The sequence below is a fragment of the Gadus morhua genome, chromosome 20 (assembly GCF_902167405.1).
Source record: "Gadus morhua chromosome 20, gadMor3.0, whole genome shotgun sequence".
In the NCBI taxonomy this organism is placed as follows: Eukaryota; Metazoa; Chordata; class Actinopteri; order Gadiformes; family Gadidae; genus Gadus; species Gadus morhua.
Genome location: NC_044067.1, coordinates 18,596,039 through 18,611,231, shown reverse-complemented (window position 1 = coordinate 18,611,231; position 15,193 = coordinate 18,596,039). Strand labels below are relative to the sequence as shown.

The 15,193-nt window shown below is 39.8% G+C and overlaps 1 long non-coding RNA gene across 1 annotated transcript in view; it reads left to right on the top strand.

Moving 5' to 3' along the window:
* The window catches only part of LOC115533420 (uncharacterized), a 46,851-nt gene extending 31,665 nt beyond the window's left edge, over positions 1-15,186 (top strand). Inside the window, exons 2-5 of the long non-coding RNA XR_003974192.1 lie at positions 1,766-1,847; positions 3,494-3,588; positions 4,046-4,176; positions 15,114-15,186. This is a non-coding gene — a long non-coding RNA (uncharacterized LOC115533420). The remainder of the gene's footprint in view (positions 1-1,765; positions 1,848-3,493; positions 3,589-4,045; positions 4,177-15,113) is intronic.
* Positions 15,187-15,193: the final 7 nt, after the last annotated feature.

Below are 15,193 nucleotides of genomic sequence, written 5' to 3'. Positions count from 1 at the left end.
ACCTCACACCCCTTCTTGGAACTCGGCTGAAGAGACACTTTAGGAAGCCTGTGATTTATTATTAATACCCACAATATAAATAGTTTTAGTCTGATTCATTTTTCATGCTTCCTATCTGTAAGCCGAGTACATTCAGGCTGACTACTGTGATAAAATTGCCACACAAGCAACGCTAAATGCAGAATGGAGACCGCCATGGTAGAAAAACACAGATACTCTGAATAAATACTGGCTATATAGTGCATGATGTAGCATATCATGGATGTGGTACTGTGCACATTAAATATTTGAATAATCAAAGTATTGACATTGTTTCATTCACCTAAATCTCAATCTTTGAATTAGCTATAGAAAATCCATGTTAAAACAATACGTTTTACTGATTGAAATTATTTATTTTTCATCCGTATCAACAGTTGTCAGAGTCAACCAAGTACCCACATATATATATATATAGTATGAGTGTGTATTCCATGTATGTATGTGTGGCATGGTGTGTGTATTCAGGTGTGGTTGCTTCATAAGTGTGTGTGCGTGCGTATCTCTTTATAGGCCTGCATAGACCTGGAATCAGTAGAAGGAAATGAGTCGGAAACAAAGGAAATTGAATTAAGGTGCTTTATGAGATGGACGGAGGGAGGGAGAAAGGGAGAGAGGGAGGGATGGACGGACATTTTACAGAACTGTGTTGTTTTCTCTCCAAATGTCCCCATGCCAGGAAGACCCTATTTAAATGGAATTAGATTGAGAAAGAGAGAGGCCAAGAGAGAGGCCAAGAGAGAGAGAGAGAGAGAGAGAGAGAGAGAGAGAGAGAGAGAGAGAGAGAGAGAGAGAGAGAGAGAGAGAGAGAGAGAGAGAGAGAGAGAGAGAGAGAGTTCAGAGGAAGAGATGTTGTATTGAGGGAGCTAGTCTTAGGTATGCTTTCTCTAATGGTAAAGGGCAGGTCTCTGTGATGAGGTCAGAGCCCGAGGGTACAGGGCCAGTGTAGAGAGGTTGTGATGATAATGTTGAGGATATTAAGAGACAGACGGGGAGCACAGGGGGCCGCTATTTAGCCTTTTGGATGGCATTAAACATTTATACTGGGTGGGTGCGTGTTTGGGGGCTGGGGAGGTACTTTACTAACTTCACGCTGGGTGGTATATCGTTTCACCTCAAGGGACCTATAACCCCCAGCATGCACAAACGCACAAACGCACCTAAACACAAACACAAACACACACACACACACACACACACACACACACACACACACACACACACACACACACACACACACACACACACACACACACACTGAGCGGTATCATGGAAGGGGATCAGATAACCTTTTGGGTGTGTTGCATGTATTAATATCGCTAAATGTGTGTGATAGACCCTTTCTCTTTCTCAAACTCATAACCGAACATTATACATTGTACATTGGACACATTAAAAGAGTTCAGCAGACCTGACAAGTAATAATAAGATAAGGGTCTGCAAATTACATGAAAGGCTTCTAATAAAAAAATAATGCATAACCACTTTGCACCAGCAGGGGGAGGCATTGATCTGCTAAGGATATATAGGTAGCAGGATGCAAGTAATGCGGATGTTCCGCAATGAACCACTAGAGGGAACCAGGCCATTTAGAATAACCCAAACATCGTTTATAGTTACCTCGGGTCTGAAGACTATGAAAATAATGGTTGAATAAAAGTTCGTTAACTTGTAGCTGCTTTCATAATCCAACAGCATCTTCCTGTTTTGCCATGTCTCTTGACAGACCCGTTGAGTCCCGTGTGTTAAAGACCAGTTCGGAACCAGTACAGAACAGTTTCACAACCTTCGCAGGGTTTGATGTGAACGTAAGTGATTTTCGTAAACATTTAAAATTGTGGCACAAAAAAAGATTTTACAGAAATAGCCTAACGTAAACCTATTTTTTTACTCAAATCAAGGGGTTCAATCCTATAGTTTTTGTTAATTGAGTAGAAATGCCAAGAACCTACACGTTTCCCAGCATGTTACCCCGATTTGTTGTAAGTCGAGGTGGGCAAGTGTGGAATTGATTATGGATGATGAAGGGCCGACTCCAATCACTGATCAATTATTTTTTCATCAGAACAAAAATACAAAAACAAAAAGAACTTCAAAAATACTCTGAAATCATCTATGGGCCTCCATCTGGACACACACACACACACACACACACACACACACACACACACACACACACACACACACACACACACACACACACACACACACACACACACACACACACACACACACACACACACACACAACCACACACATGCTTGGCACACATTATACACTCAGTTGCTATTGATTTTGATCACAACCAATACTCTGCCATCATGTCAACATTATGAAGCTATGTTCCTTTTCATTATATGTAAGGCCACTGCATACTTATATATAAATTCAGAAATTAGTCAAATTGGATTCGATTTTCCATGCAAAGTCTATCAATCAAATGATTTTCAATTATTAATGAAGTACCATACTTGTTGATTGTGTAGTCACGATGCACACTGGCCTTAACTGCCATATCAAAACTAATTTAGATCCTAATTTGAATAATTTGATTCCTGATATGATATCTAATCCATAGAATGAAGTGATCAACACTAAAAACATATTACAACTCTGTCGTGAGTGAAGTGTTGTTTGAATCAATTGAATAAACATGTTTGTGTTTGGTATCAACACATTATAATGCACAAGATGTTCATTATGATGTGCTAAATAACTACAGAATTGCTATGTGACGTGGTCTTGTATATAAACACTTTAAATGAACTTTGCCAAAATAATCTTCATGGCCCAGTTACTAAAACATGCTAGTCGGAACAGCACAAGCAGTGCATAGCGAAGGGTCTTTCCTCCAGGGTTTTGTGTATACGCTTTTATGCAAAGTCTCTCACAGTTGACAATTATTCGTAGAGGGGGCTATTCCCAACTATTCATGGAGCCTGAGGTGAATAAATGTTTGAGTATGTACTACACGTGAACACTCCAAAAATAAACAAGATAACACTTTATCAGCGTAGGAGCATGAAACTAAAGACTTTTATTACCTTACATATTTAATCATCTATTTAAACAAATACATAAACAACAAACTTCCTTGCTGCGACCATCTCTGTACCTCACTATGTGTTTTTATGTAAAATTTGTTTTTTCAGCGGCCCGATTTGTCTGTCCTGACGTGACTTTTAACTGTGTCCGGGCCATTGGTGCAGCAGCCCTGATTGTTGAACCCTTATGTAATTTGCTCTGCAAATTGAAGCAAATACTCTCACAGGGGCGCCATCATAGTAAAAACACAGGTGTCACTGATAACACCAATCAGCTGGGTCCTTAATGAGCATCTGCCACCGGCCAATGGCGGATAGATTTGACCGTTTGGCAGGTAATTAGTTTGTGTTAACTCTGTGTTTATGTTTGCTTTACTTTGTGTTGACTATATACTCTGTTTTTAAAACAGTTGTCTCGTGACAGACGGACCGAGCTAATCCCTGTCTGAAGGAATCCTACCTGCCTGAGGTCACATGACCTGGAAGAGGAAACCATCCCTCTTCGGTCTGACACCCTTCTGTAACTTCTCTCATAAAGACAAAACATCATATACTGTATGTGTGCCTGTGAATCCATGGTACCAGATTCAAACGCAACTCAGAATTCTCACTCATTCAGTTGTGACAGTTACTGGCAGCTAGTGGATTGTTCATTTTTGCTCACCCTCTCTCTATCTGTCTTATTCTTGCTCTCTCACGCTCCCTCTCTCCCTTTTCTGCTACACACACACACACACACACACACACACACACACACACACACACACACACACACACACACACACACACACACACACACACACACACACACACACACACACCATACAATAATTTGCCTAATAAGCAGTATGCACCGTGAAAAACTGTGCATGCCTGACCCCACCTTTAAATAAACATTGGAGAAACACAACTACTTTATTTCTTGAATTTGTTTTCTTGACTCTCTCACCCTCTCTCTGCAGAATGGGACCACCACCAACCTGAGGAGGAGTCCACAGGCTGATGAACTGATATCCCCTGATAATACGACATATCATTAGCCACGCCCCCCTCTCTCCCCTACTGCCCTGCGTTGGACCCTGAGCACCCTGAGGTAAGCAGTCCTCGGGGCTCTATGTCACCATGTCACTCTTCCCTGCACACTTTGGCACTCGATCAGATGGGAGTTCCTTAAAGAGTACACCATGAAAACAATCCATCCACGCCTCTCTCGCCTCTCTCATTACGTTAGGTAGATTAGGTCTGTGCTGACCAACGGCAGGCAATTACAATGAGAGGCCGTTACATACAAACGCAACGATTATTATTATTTTTTTTGGCTCTAGGGGGCCCCCCCCGTGGCCCAGGGCCCCCAAACAATTGCGGGGCCCCAGGCAGTTGCCTGGTATGCCTAATGGGATGCGGCGCCTCTGGGGGTATGAGGTACACCTCATCCATTACCAATGTGTAGCACCCACTTGGGTGATGCACAGCTGCCAGTGTGCAGCAGAACGCTCACCGTACTCTGTGGAGCGGAGTGATGAAACTATCCAATTAGATAAGAAATAAACAGCATCTCACTATTTACCTGGCTTAAAGACTCACTCATATAGACAGCCAAATAACTTGAACACATTTACAAAGTGTTAATAGTAATAATAATAATAACAGTAATAATAGTTAAACGTAACAATTTAGCATTTTATAAAGAAGTTCTAGTCTCAAGTAACTTGCCAAATATGTATAATATTTGTATACATACTGTAGATAATTCATTATTTTCAATGAAATTATCTCAAAGGCTGTGACTGCTTTCAAAGAAGTATATCTGTTTGTTTCTTTGAGATTCATCATATTGTTGATCATACTTAATTCAGTATTCAGACGCCCACCCTGGTCAACTTTGTTCAGATGGTAAGAGGCCATGCTTGAACGTGGCATTCATTAAGGATATTATAATTTCTTTAGTCTTCATAAGTCTTCAGATATGATCAAAACATTTATAATCTCTTAAAATATATATATAATAAATGGGAAAACGTTTTTAGGGTCATAAAGTTCCTGACGATTTATCTACAAAATCTTGATTTATGAGTAAAACATAATTATGTTTGACCTCAAGATTGAATAATACATCAAAGACATCATCAACATCTTTAGACCAAAAAGCACTATGCTATTTTGCTGTGGGATATGAACTGAGCCCCTATTAGCTGACGGTTTGGGTTGTAATGAAGCTCACGCTCAGGGATGGGCAACTTTCATGATAAAGAGGGCCACAATTTTTCATCATCACCAGCAGAGGGCCACGTGACTGTGCACTTCAACTAAACGTAAACTGAGGGAAGCTACAACATTTTGAATTTGGTAGATAGATATGTATTCTGGTGCATTTTGGGGATGGCCACTACTTACAAAATCTTCCAGATTCATAACCTATGTACTAGTGCTGGGTCAGTCGTGAACGATTCGGTCAGAACGAACGAATCCCGAAGGTGAACGACGACAACTGGTTCCCAAAACAAGAGAACTGATTCTTTTTTTTTAAACATATAAAAAATATATGGTCACGTAAATAAAATATACAAACGAACAGAGCTTCGTCTCCCTGCGACCTTATATTGTTTGAGTCTAAAACGTTCTCATCGATTCAGCCAATGAGAGTACTACAGCAGGTAGCAATCGCGTTGTCATGGCACATGGGTAAACAAATGATAAGGCACCACCACACAAGTCAACTAACGATCGCTGTAGGCTTCAATATCATGTTAGCACTTTCTTTTCTTTTTATTTGGTTCTACATCACAATTGCATGCTTTAATAAAGTATTGTTTTTACCTACCATTACGACTCATCGTTTGGTTTAGTAGGGAATTCGCACAATGGTGATTCACTGTATTAGCGCTACTTGGAAGACGCCATTTAATTCTGACTGCACCCCATTATGCAAAAAAATGCACGTATGTGCTTTATATATATGCCTGATATTTACACTTAGCCTCTGTAATTTCGCCAGAACATTAGAAAGTAGTAGGCTACATGCATGTTGATTAACATTTATTCCATAATTTCCTATTCCCTGCCAAATGAAGTAACAGACCATCTGACTTAACGAACGAATCAAACAAATGAATCAAACAAACGAATCGTGATAGTGAACGGAACTGGAAGAACTGATTCCTGGAAAATAATCGTTTTGCCTATCCCTACTATGTACAATATGTTAATTGAACCAACATACTCATTTCATGTTTTCCATGCTCAAACAGCCCCATGAATGGTTAGTATTTTTATCAATGCAAAGGGCTCACATACATCATCATTCAATGATGTCACAAAACTGAAAAACAGTGGCCCAACATTAAGTGCAACAACTCAATGAACTCAAACCCAACAAGCATGATATTCATTGCAGTTGTATTAGTTGTAGTGGCGACTTAAGTTTAAATATTTTATGACTGATATTTTCTAAGCAAACTAGTCACATGGGTTTGCCTTTGAATTCTATGAACAGGTAATCTGCTTCTCTTATTTCTTGACCGAGTTTTCTGTAACTCAAATTTTTTATTTATTTTTAGTAAATTAAATTAAATTAAAATTATGTGCGGGCCTGACTGAGTGAGGATGCGGGCCGTTTGCGGCCCGCGGGCCGCCAGTTGCCCATCCCTGCTAACGCTAGTCGTACTTAGCAGTCATAATGAACACACCGAGCCACAGAGGAATAACACTCTGGATTCATCAATAAACCATGCCTCTGCGTGGGGGCTGTAGAAACAGGAGTTGAGGTTAAATATTGGTTTAAGACTTCTTGTTTTATTGGATGGCTAAATGGCTTATTATAAAGCCATTATTACTCTGGCCTACTTATTGCGTTCTTGACATATTCATGCTGCTAAAGTTGTCCCCTGTAAAACCTATATTTTAAGCACAGGAATGCAGTAAGAATATTTATTTTGAACATAATTCAGCCGAACAATATTAACAGAGCATATTGCGTTTATCAGAAAAAGTCATAAAACATATCTAACTTTATTTTATTAAAGCGATATACGTCCGTTTAACTCTTCCACTGTTTGACCTTTCGATACTGTAAGACATCCCTTTTTTGATGAAAGCCACAATATATTGCATACAGAGATAGAAGACTCTTCCTCCTTTGGACTAGTAATAGACATGGGGCCTATAAGTTTAATCAATTCAATCCAACTTGATGGAATTTTAAAGCAAGAAGTGGATCTGCAGATTGACAAATGGGGTTTGGGATACTGTGTGGCATACACGTGTTTGTTTGTTTGTTTGTGTATGTGTATATAGATAACCTAATGCAAGTGGGTGTGTGTGTGGGGGCTGGGGTTGTGGTGTTTCTGGCGAGTGCTGCTGCCGGACTCTGATGATGTCCGGTTACAGTGTGTCCCTGTGATGGATGTAGCTTTGCCGCATCGCTGGCTCTCGGGTGGTGTGGAGTTCTATGAAGAGAGTGTGTGTATGTTTGTGTGTGTGTGTGTTTGCAAGAGTCTGTGTTTTTGTGGGCGAGTGTGTATGTGTGTGTGTGTGTGTTTGTATGCATTTGCAGCAGCCTCTGTCTTTGTGTGCAAGTGTGGTTATGTGTGTGTGTGTGTGTGTGTGTGTGTGTGTGTGTGTGTGTGTGTGTGTGTGTGTGTGTGTGTGTGTGTGTGTGTATGTGTGTGTAGGAGTTTGTCTGACAAGCAAATGCATGCGTCTGTTTAAATACTGATGTCTTCACCTTGCATGTGAACCTTGAAACTTTTAAAAGTCAACTCTTTTAACTGTAAGGTTATTGGTACTGACCGTAGCAAATGCTGTTTCCTAACGCCGTCCACAAAGCGTTTTGTAGACGGCCTTAAGAAACCCCATTGGCTACGGCCCGAATCCTTACGGTGCTTGACGCTCTGGAGCCCAGTCAGCAAATACTTACCGGCTTTCTTCTCCAACCCAAACATGGAAGATGTGGCTGTATCTGTTGCTGCGACCTGTGTAACTATTTCATTATTTTGCTGCATAAATTCTTCAAATTATTCTCTAAAATGCATTTTATTTTCTCTTAACACATATTTAGAAGAGAAAGTCTGATTTATTTTTCTGCGAAAGTACAAAAAATAATTTCAGAAGGCACAGCAAAGAAGTTTCATAGAAGTATTATGGAATATACAAAAAGTAATATGACCCAAAGCAGTGCAAATGTTAATGCAATTCTTTTTGTATTGCTAGACTGCCTTAATCATCCTCAACTGTGATAAAATAAAACATCTCAAGGTTTAAATATACTAGGAATAGAAAAGGGGGAAAAAGGAACAGAAAAGGGGGAAAAAAGGCCACCCAAAATGGTCACATAAAATGTTTGAGTTCACCATATTATCCAATTAAAGAGCGCTACATTTCAGAAAGATCTTTCGTAGACTGTACGGCGAGAGAGCTTCGTTATCAGACCAGCTCAGACACATTTATCTTCCCAATGACTTTCGGTTGGCTGTGACGAACAAAATGCCATCCATTGTCTGTCTTAGTTTCGGAAAGGTTATTCAGGATGTTATTATCCAACAGCCTTGGGCTATTGGTGCCTTACCGTCCAACATGGCCGCCGCCGGGCTAGCTTGATGAGTTGCACTATTGTCTTCTTCTTGCCTCAAGGGCACTGGAAATGATGGCAAAAACGCTGCTATATTTTTGGATTTTGATTTGTTAAAACAAGGTGGATGTAGTTAAAGAGAGTTGGGTTCATGAAGGGTATTTAAGTCTATGTAGAATCTCCACACATTTTAATTCTTTGGATACCACATTGCCAGCAGAAAAAAAAGAAAAAAGTTTATTATTAGAAATTGTATTATTATTAGTAATAATATTAGTAGTAGTATTACAGACATTCTGCATTAGTCCATTTATGACATGACATGACAAGATAAGATTGTTAGCTGTAAGGTTGAATGGCAACTCTTGCAGTTTCTCCCATGTCATTATGTACACCATGTCAATATGTACATATGCAAATGCATAGGTTGATTGGTTAATATGCAGACCCAAGACCCGATGCCTATGGACTGTTTGATGTTGTTTGATTTACTATTTAATCCTATAGCAGACAGGTTTACTTTTTATCCAAAGTGACTCATTCAGTGAATAAGATATGGGACATTAAGGAGGAGGTAGTGGTTCAGGCATCTTGCTGGGACAATGGGGATCGTTCCGGGACCCTTTCGGTTGGCAGTGGACCACACTATCCGCTACACTATCCTTTTCCATTTCAGCTTTTAGGCTGTCTGGTTTTCTAAGTTTCTTGTTTTAGGTGTTGTAACCCCTTTTTTTTCTATCTCAATGGCCCGTCAAAACTGTCTGGGATTGGGCTGTTTAATCTGTTATTAATCTTTAATCTAAAAAAAAATGTTGCACCCCACTCCTATTTAATGTGTGCATATTACCGCCTCTTACATGTGAGCAAGAAACTTGATTAAAATCCCCCACTGTGACTGCAAACATGGGTCCAAACAGTTTACCATTAGTGGTCTACAACAGGCTTTGTGTAGGCATTCAGAAGGAGGGGGATGGGAGGGAGGGAGGGAGGGAGGAAGGAATTGGAGCAGATGTAGAATGTAAAGAATGACCTCCTTTTCAAGACTGAGTTCTTACTCCATTTCGTCAACACCTGTGACCCCAATTCCAATTTCCCAAAAACTGTCCGGTTTCATTTTAAAAAATCATTAATTATCCCTAAAATCTGCATGTGGTGTGCGTTCTTTTTAGTACTCCCAAATGAACAGATTTATCACGCTTCTTATCTTCATCGTTGTACCGAGAGTGTATTCAAAACCACAGGAGACGCAGCCCTTGGGGTATTTCTCAACATGAAGATTAAGATCATTTTGTTTTTGTGTTCTGTGTTTAAGCGATAGTTGGATTGTTAAATAGTATGTTTTGACAGGGTGTTTTTGAATTATGGTACATGGTATTCAACTTGGGACAGTTGTGTCTGGTGGCAACCAGAAGGAACTTCTTGTAATTCAAACTAGTTCTTGGATATGTTCATTTTTTAATGAGTTACACACAGATACAGTTTACCACTTCATAATCTGAGATGCAGCATTTCATTAAACCTTGTCTCTAGTTTTAAATTGGTTTCCCTGACAAAATGTGTATGCCAGAACCAGTGTCAGATTGCCAGCAAGCCATTTCTCTCAATTTGATTTGAATTTCAGGGTTTCATTTTATCTAGAAAATATCTTTCACACAAGCCCGCACTCACAGACACACACGTGCAATCACATGCGGGCAGACAAGTCACACAGACAGACAGACAGACAGACAGACAGACAGACAGACAGACAGACAGACAGACAGACAGACAGACAGACAGACAGACACACACACACACATACATACACACAAACCCTTGCATGTTTCCTTTCTGATTAGATTGGAGTTTAACATAATGGCTCTTCTACTCTCCCCCTTCATGAATAGATCTGGGGCATTTATCTCCTCTGCTGAAAATACCAGAGTTTATTATAATACATACAAACTAGTCCATAGAACAAAAAATAGGCCTTCAATTCTCATCATCATCCATGAAAAATGTCGCCATAGAAAGGACTGCTAACAGACTGATGCTAACAGACTGCTAACATGTTTACACACCACTACGTATTGGTTCGGTAAGCGACAATCTCAGACTGACTTTGATGACGTGTCACTCTTTATACCCATTCTTAACCCATATGACACCCAGTGACACCCCTCCCCTAAGGCCTTGAAGGGCACTCCATCTTCAGCATCCAAGCGTGACGGCTGACCTCACGATGGTCCTCCCCCAGCCAAACCATGGGAGATGTAGAGATGACCCAGCGGGAGGGCCTCACCTCCAGACATGTCTGGCTGGTTTGGGAGGCGGTGGCTGGGGATGTATTTTCATCTTGGTCTTTATGAACCTCGCGTGTTGTGATGCATCGATCACATGACCTCATGTCTCGGCCGATGGGATGACAGAATAGCCTTTTGGCCAATAAGGTGAGAGGAGACGGCTGTGCGTCTTATTTTTATTCTGTTTTTCATTGTTTTTTGTTTCGGTTGAACATCATGCGTGGTGACTGCTATTGACTGTTTCGTAGGTAAAACCTTTCTCCATATTATAATTTTATTTGAAATCCAATGAAATCATGAGAATCGTACATTTTCATTGACCTTTATTTAATATGTATAATGCCATGTTTCTTATCATGGGAGAATTGGACATGTGGCTAATTAGAAATGTTGAAAATCTCATGAAAGGTTGATATGGGATTGACCTACAAATTTCACCCTTACTGTGTGAATAAACTGCACTTAATCCCATGGACACACAAATGCATTGCAAATTGTATGCAGAGCATTTAAAATGCCAGGTAACTTTGCACATGGATATTGACGTGAATAATTTCAACAAGACAGCTTACCTATGTACTTTTGATATTCCTTCGACCAAGGTAGCTTTGGGACCATTCCAAAAATAAAATCTTTGATATAAATACATTTTAGGACTGCCCTGGTATGTCCTTTGTGGTATAACAAATAGGTATGTTATTTTCGCTAAAAGGTTGAAACTGTATAAAAGCAACTATAGGTTTTACAAAGCAATGCATCAGATCATTAATAAGTGTAATAGCTGCGTCATTATTGCAGGAACATCGATACTCATAAATGCTAAACAGAATTAGTCACAATATCAGACATAAATTTCATTGTGAACCTTTGCATAGTTTTTAGACAATTAATGAAGGTAGAGAAGTGGAAGAATCTCTCCTCTAACTTTAGGGAACAGATGCCCCTGAAGCTATGCTAGCCCATTAGGCTAATGCTATGTGACAGAAGCCTAAAACGCTATTGGTTGAACTGTTGATTTTGTGAGATTGCAATAGCTCAGGCTGATGTATTATGACAGCTCAACTGCCTCAAAAGGCGGGGTTTAGAGTGTGTGTTTTGGTTAAACATAAAATTGTGTGCTGGGAAGAATTATCAGCAGATTTGATGGTAGGGTTTGGCTATAATATTTTTCTTTCTCTACAGATTTCCTTTGACAAAATGTCATTTTTTTGCTTGCATTCTTTTGCTTCTTATGTTCGACTTTTCAACTCTGGACCTCATCGTAGTCCTGCCCTTTTGTAATCTAGAATGACATGATATTATCTTTGTGCTATTTTCTTTCTGAAAGTTATTTTTGAAAAAGAAAAAATCATACAACGTCAGATAGTAGGATTGGCATTTGTATTATTATTGTTATTTGAAAAGAAATGGATGAGTCACAGCTGAGCTTTCCGGCCTGCTTCATGAACGTATTGCAAAGGCAAGAAAGTAAGGCACTGAGACTGACTGGCTTCTCTTTCGGCAGCTGAGAAACAAATGTACTTCTCTCTTCAGAAAAGCCATATCTGAGTTTCATCTAACTATCACTACAGAAAATGTGAATGATCCGAGAAAATTCTTGAAAGCAATTCAATCATTATCTGCTTCTGAAACCTCATATGAATGACCATCTTGTATAGTGAAAGACTCCATTGCTGTTAACGATAAGGTTGAAATGTTAAACTGTTTAAATTAACATTTTATTTCTTCTGGGTTCCTGTTCAATTCTACCCCACATTCTGCTGCGAAATCTGTAAATTTGAGTAACAATGCTAGTGATGTACACAACGCTTTCAATCTTATTCCTTTTATGGTTGCTGAGGTTCACAAAGCATTAAAGCAATTGAACCTTAGAAAAACCGTCTGGTCCGGATCACTTGGAACCAAGGTTTTTAAAATTAGCAGCAGACTTATTAGCTGAATCATTGACGCATCTTTTTAATCTCTCATTGGCTACAAACAAAATACCTAAGATCTGGAGGGCTGCTTATGTTCGACCCCTACTAAAAGGAGGGGATCCAACAATTTGAAATCATTACAGACCACTCTCAAACCTCTCAGTGTTATCAAAAGTGCTGGAATCCCTGGTCAGTGAGCAGTTTAAACATTATGTCGATGCTCACCAAACATTAAATGTGCATCAATCAGGGATCCGAAAAAATCATAGCACCACTACTGCTGCCATGAAAGTTTTAAATGAAATAGGAGCACTAGATCAAAAAATAACATTGCGTATCACTCTTTATTGATCTATCTAAAGTGTTTGATACTGTGGACCATCATATTCTAATACAGCAACTTATTAATATTGGATTTTCTGATCATACTGTGGGATGGTTGGTCAACTACCTCACTGACAGAACTCAGGCCACTCAGTTTGAAGGTTTCACTTCTGGCATTCTTACATTGCGTAAGGGAGTCCCCCAGGGTTCAGTACTTGGATTAATAGCCTTGGACAAAATTTCCCAAATGCAGCTTTTCATTTCTATGCGGATGATAGTGTAATTTATTGTTGTGCATCCACGTTCAGTAAGGCTTATGAGTGCATGCAAAGTGCTTTTGATAGGGTTCAGGCTCAGCTTTGTCAACTCATGCTTGTTCTCAATGCTGAAAATACCAAACTTATGGTATTTACAAATCCAAAAAGAAGGTGTTAAATCAGCAAATTTTAACATCTCAAGGTAATGAAATCGAGGTTGTGTCCACCTACAAGTAATTGATACATACATACATGCATACATACAAACACACACACACACACACACACACACACACACACACACACACACACACACACACACACACACACACACACACACACAAACACACACACACACACACACACACACACACACACACACACACACACACACACACACACACACACACGCCCTCCTGCCCTTAACTCAATATAGAGGTATATTGTACATAGTAACCACCAACTCCATTTCTGCCTCCCCTTCGGATCATCTGTAAAATGCAGAATACCTTCAACCAGCAGCATGCCTAGCTCTTTACCTACTTAGCTCCAAAATGGACGCGCTGCAGGGTGTAGCATGGACATACAGTGTTGTTTGCATATGGTCATTCGAAAACAATTCATCAAGGAAATGCCGCCTCCAAGAATAGTTTGTTTCAGGAATGTGAATGAGAGTGATAGGGAGTGGCTTGGCCCACAGGCTGCAGACTATGCTAAGTCTTCACGATGTGTACTATATCATGCTGCTGTCTTGTAATATTAGCCATTGCAAAAGTACCCTGGGGTATCTTAGTACTTTTCAGAAATGGGTGGACATATTTTGGAGTTGGAATAGAATAGTCTAGTGGTTATGGTGTTTTACTCCCAGCCGGAATGGTCTGTCTTTGATCTGGAATGGCCCCAGTCTACCTGTAGGCATCCTATGAAGCCATAGGCCTAATGATACTTGATACCTAATGCCTAATCAGGAAAAAAAATACAATTATTCTCTCTGGATAAAAGCATCTGCTAGCAAGTGTAGGCCGTGGGACCTTGCTGTTTGTCTGGACAAGAATTGTCTGCCTTGCGCTGGTGGAAGAGGATTTAATGAAAATAACATTTATTGAGCTGTCTGTTATTGAATAGCTTGCGCTATGTGAAATTATGAATAAAATGATATAATGGTATAATATAATCAATAATTCAAAGCATGATGACAATGAATGGGGAGGGGGAATTATTATTTATTTTATTTCACGGAAAGATTAGGCAGTAGTGGTGAAATATGTTTTATCCCTGAGATTTTAAAAAGCTTGGGCTATTTATAACTTTAGGGTACACACACAGGCATCTGTTAGAAAACTGCCGAAGCCCTACTCGCTCCTTAAAGTGTAAAACGCATCCGGGATCACTGTTACTCGCTTTGATAAAAGCGTCAGCTGAATTGTAAAATGGCCAATATACATGTGTTCATCAGATTTGATTCCTCATTTATGTCAGTGTCCTGTAAGAAAGAGTGAATTTAATTGAGTGGAACGCGTCAATCTCTCATTATTGTTGCTTTTATCAGTGCATTTCCCTGTAGGATGAGGAAACATTGCTGGGGTATTCTGTCACACTGAATCATTCATAATTTGTGTGTCTATGTGTGTGTGTGCATGCTAGCATGTGTTTCATGTCGACATGTCCTTCTTCTCTTCCTCAAGGTGACTGGCTTGCTGCGGCGAAAATCGCATTCCCTTCCCTCCTGAGAATTTCCCTTTCCCCGACCCCCCTCCCCTCCCCC